Below are 5,000 nucleotides of genomic sequence, written 5' to 3' on the forward strand. Positions count from 1 at the left end.
TAAACATTTAGAATGTAGAAAGATGTAAATGCTATAGCCATACCCTCTTTCTCAGTTAACAGCCATTTCATAGATAAAAGATAGATATTTTAGATTTTCATTAATGTTTCTCTTAAAACTTAAAGTGGGCGTATATGGTGGCTGTGTGGAACTCCACCGTACGCAATTTAGAGAGCAGAAATTTGTAACGTGATCAATATATGAAAAAGACAATGTCAATAGGCAGGGCTTGACATTACCACCTGCCAAATGCGGATAGATTTCAGCTGTGGCGGGTTAGACAGACACTCCCACTTGCCAGTTTGATCAGTTGAAAATATTTTTTAAATTGTAGTTTTCTTAAAATCAGGGTTTGACAATAAGAATGGACCAATAGGCAAGCGAACGCGATCTTAGAATCGAGAAGCAGCACGACTGACAAAAATAATTGTGTTTGCGCGAGCAAAAGGAAGCAGGTGAATACCGAATGAGCGGATGATCACTCACACCAACGGCTGAAGTGATGCCTGCACTGTTCCTGTTTCCTTGCATGAAGCAACCGTGCCTAGAAACACAACCGGTGTGATCGGTTCTTTTTCAAATATGCTAGACAAAAAGTTATGCTCATGCACCCACAGTCTTGAGTATTTTAAGAGCTCTAGATTTGTCTTTTTGTAAGCAGCACCGGTTGCTTTCGCTTTAACCATTCTTTGAACAGATTATTAATTAGCCTAACGTTAACCGTGTGCGCCTGGTCATCTTTCATTATCACACATGGTATGTTTTTCGCCTGCTTTCTTTTGCCACTGGTTATTTTTGTTAATATGATTTAACTATCATTTTACAATAACATTGCTTTAATGGGAGATTAACTCGGCATTTATATGTAGGTAACTTGCGATCTGGGACCTTTAGCCAGGACAGATTACTGTGCAGTTTTAGATACATGACAATAATTATTTTTTAAATGTCTGGGGGTTTTTTAATTTGTTTTTATTTTAAATAAATGTTTTGTCAAATAAAAGTATATAGTATACAGCTATATTTTGCTTGTTTTGACACACTTAAAATTTATGGCTAAGAAATAATTATTCATTTACGTTTGGTGTGGTCAGAGATAAATTTGGTAAATCCTTTATTTTGAGCTCTGAAAAGTCATGTGAAATAAAAACTAATAATACAACACTATGAAACAATGACCCATCTGCCCATGCAAGCTCATGCACAACACAAAAAGTTAAATGAATGAGGAGGCATGTGGAAATAACACAAAATCTAAATCAAGTCATTTTAGCATGTCAGAGTCAAATTTATGCATATAAAATCTATTTTCCCAACAACAGAATTGTGGCTAGTGAAAATAGCGGGTGGCTAGTAATGTTCGAAAGCTACTAGCCACAATGGCTGGTAATCAAAAAAGTAAATGTCAAGCCCTGTCAATAGGAATGCACAAAAATAATTTGCATCCTCTCATTAAATTAAAAAAAAAGATTTAACAGGTGATTTATATTGAGTTGTATTTACATTTAACTGGTTACCACACTGAGCTAATATATCAATTCTGCCAAACTTGCTAAAAGACTGTCGTCAGAGCACTTGAAATACATTCTGCTGTTTCACATTCAGAAACTCAAAACTCAGCTCAGTTGCTTCTCTATTTAGTTCTGGGACAAACTATAAAGCTTTGTAAGTTTTAAATGTCTCTGACTCTGATATTTATAGCTTGCAGTTGCAAGAAATTTTAGTCTCTGACCCTTCAGAAGTGTAGATTTTATTGGAAACTCTTGGCATGCTGATTTCATTTGATAATGAATATTTCTGTTCCATTTGACACAACGCTGGCATCATTTTCCATGTTTTTCCTACATAAATAGTAACAGAGAGAGGCCTTGCATGATGTGTTATTAGGAGAAGTAAACTGAGATAGCCCAGAGTCTAAATATATTGGATGTTTATAGAAGCAAAGAGCCGTCAGGATGTAATTTATGACGAGCAAGCATCATCGGCGGACGAAAGACCGTGCACTTTATTTGAGACTTGCTTTAGGGGGGAGAAATGAAACCAAGAGGACGAGAAGAAGCCGCCGTTCTGCTCTCTAACCCCAGATGGGTGCCAGAAATAGGCTCTGTCGTAAGGCAAGCATGAAAGACCCGAGAATGAAGAACTGAGAGCAGTGATTGACAGAAATGTTGTTGTGAAATCTGCAAATACGCTGTTTCACTCTTTAAAGAGTAACATTATGTGGAAGTAATGTTGAATGAGGCTGGCTGATGCTTTATTAATGTAGCAATGTCAAGTTTTTGGTTTAAATTATACAAGGCTTGCAAAACTGCTAGCCTGACATCCCGGAGCCAGTGATTTAAAGTAACAAATTACAAATACTCAAATTACTGAGTAGTTTTTCTCAGAAATTGTAATTTGACTAAGGAACTTTTACTTTCCCTTGAGTACATTTTTAGTGCATATTTATCGGTACTTTTATGCCACTATTTTCCTTCAACATGCAGTTACTGCTTTATTTTTTCTTGTCTATGGGGATTGAAAAAATCAGTCCTGTGATTCCTGTCCAATCAAATCGCACACACAAGGTAAATCACATCATAATGAACTACTTCAAGACATGGGAGATTTATAATTGCAGCAAACTGTTTGGAAGCATTAAAAGTGTTCAAAAAGATGTCCAAAATCTTCACACTCTGAGTGTTTACATGCATGTCACTGATGAGAAGATGACGGATGTTTACTGTATGATGATCAAAATGGCCCTAAACACAGCAGGCACAAGACATCAACATGACGTCAGATTGACATTGTACCCCAACGTCGTGGGGACATTGCGTTTTGTTTGGTAATGAAAATCAGGTTGACATCAGAACCCAACGTCAGACCGATGTCAATGTCCAACCTCAAATTAACCAAATTTCAATGTCTAATGATGTTACAGCTTGACGTTGTGTGGGGGCGTTATCACTATGTCGTTTATCAGACGTTGAATTTTAGTAGTTATAGCTGACGAATAAATGTCAGTAACGTCAATAGGACGCTGGTTTAAGATGTTGGATTTTGGTCAAAATCAACCAAATATCAATGTCATTTGATGTTGTTATTGGACATCAAAATAATGTTATTCTTAGACGCTGACTAGACATTGAATTTTTGTCACCTGATGTCATGACCTAAATCTAACCCAATATTAACCTCTTATGACGTTGTGTGCCTGCTGGACAATAACTAAATGCACTACAGAATGTTACGTTTACACACATCCACAAATTAGATGGAAATGCATCAGCTTTTTACAACATAATACTCACTACTCATTACTCTTGAGTACTTTTAAAAGGTCTACTTTTTACTCATACGTTGAGTAATATTTACAACACATACTTTTACTCTACTTGCACTACATTTTTAGGCAAGTAATGGTACTTTTACTTTAGTATGATTTTTCTTTCCACCACTACCTGGTGCTATTATGTTTTCAGTTGGGCTACTAAAAATTATTCCACCCTGCCCGTTGAACTATGGGAGGAAAAATATAGCTTGCTTCAATGCTTTTGCATTCTCTCACAAAATGGGTAATTATGATGTAATTTTCATGCATCGAGGAGCCACTATCAATATTTGTTTGTATTAGCGTTTACACTAACTGTCGTTGTCAAGAAAACTGGTACTTTAGTACCAAGTTGATTAAAAAATAAATAAAACGATAAAGGTAAACATACCGGTTTTTCACATGATTTGTTTTTGGTACAATGAAAATAATAATAACAATAATGTATCATTTCAAAAATAAACATGTAGCCTATAAAAAAATGCCATTGTAACTATATTTAGTAAATGTATATGTTCTTTTTATGACTTTTCTATTTGGGCCACTTTAATTTATTTTGGGTTAACAAAAACTGAATTGTTCCTGCCCGAAAGGCTACCAGGGATTTAGAAATTTTGCAAGTCCTGTTACAATATCAATTTTATCACATTTAATACAGTGTTTCCCCTCTTGGTATGGAAAGTCAGAAATGTCTGGCCAATTTATTGAGATCCGCATGCAGGCTGCAAGATGGTCTCCTTGCAGCCTATTGTGAATGTTTGTCTTGACCCGCAAATACATTAACTGTTAAAATTTTGCTTAAAGCAGCAAATGCTGTTGTAATAAGTATTTATTACCCTGTTCATGGTTGAGAAGTCCCTCTCACAGTTTACACTGCTGACTGCGGCTGTCAGGGCAATAGAATAAAGTATACTTTTATACTTGACCTTTATAAAAATTGAAGTATACTTTTTTCCAAAGTGTGTATTTACTGACTTACTTACAGAGATCAGTCTTGTGGTGTTTGAGGAATTCTGATATTTTTCTGTTTTCTGTAGGTTGATGCGACATCTTAGCCAGCTAAATCCATGGGTGTTACGTAACTTCAACGTCATCATATCAAAACAATGTTGTAAATGGCTGTCAGACGACACTCTGTGAGACTATAAGTACAAAAAATTTGTTAAATAATTTTTTTTTACAAGGATTAAAGGAAGTTGTAAAATTAAAACGATTAACTTCTGAGAAACTATCGATCCCGTCAGTGTGATCCACACTTTCATTCCCATACAGCAGGAGGTGGCTGTGTGGAACTCCACCGTACGCAATTCAGAGAGCAGAAATTTGTAAACGCGCGTCCATGTAGAGACAGAAGTGACATGCTGTTGTGTAATTAAGATATTACATACGCCTATTTAGCTTTCTTTATTAAAAGAAGTTGTGATCTGGCGCTAAATAGAAAATACAATTGACACATTGGTGTCTTTAGCTAATTGTCTGGTAGTGTGAGAAATACATTTATGTTCCTGCTTGCACCTGCTATTAAAATGCATTTTGGTCATTTGGATCACAAGCAGACGAGGGAGTCTTTTTGTTTACACCTGGTGTTTTATTCCATCACCTTTGTCCACTTTTGACTGCTATAGGCTAAGTGGGCTAAGTATAGGCCAAGCATATGATTGGGTTTATGTTTTGGGTTTTTCTATTT

General features: G+C 35.9%; 1 protein-coding gene across 5 annotated transcripts in view; it reads left to right on the forward strand.

The window, feature by feature from the left end:
• Positions 1 to 5,000, forward strand: part of evla (Enah/Vasp-like a) — a 69,179-nt gene that overhangs the window by 25,700 nt on the left and 38,479 nt on the right. The gene's annotated exons all lie outside the window — the stretch shown is intronic.

The sequence above is a fragment of the Danio aesculapii genome, chromosome 17 (genome assembly GCF_903798145.1).
Source record: "Danio aesculapii chromosome 17, fDanAes4.1, whole genome shotgun sequence".
Lineage (NCBI taxonomy): Eukaryota > Metazoa > Chordata > Actinopteri > Cypriniformes > Danionidae > Danio > Danio aesculapii.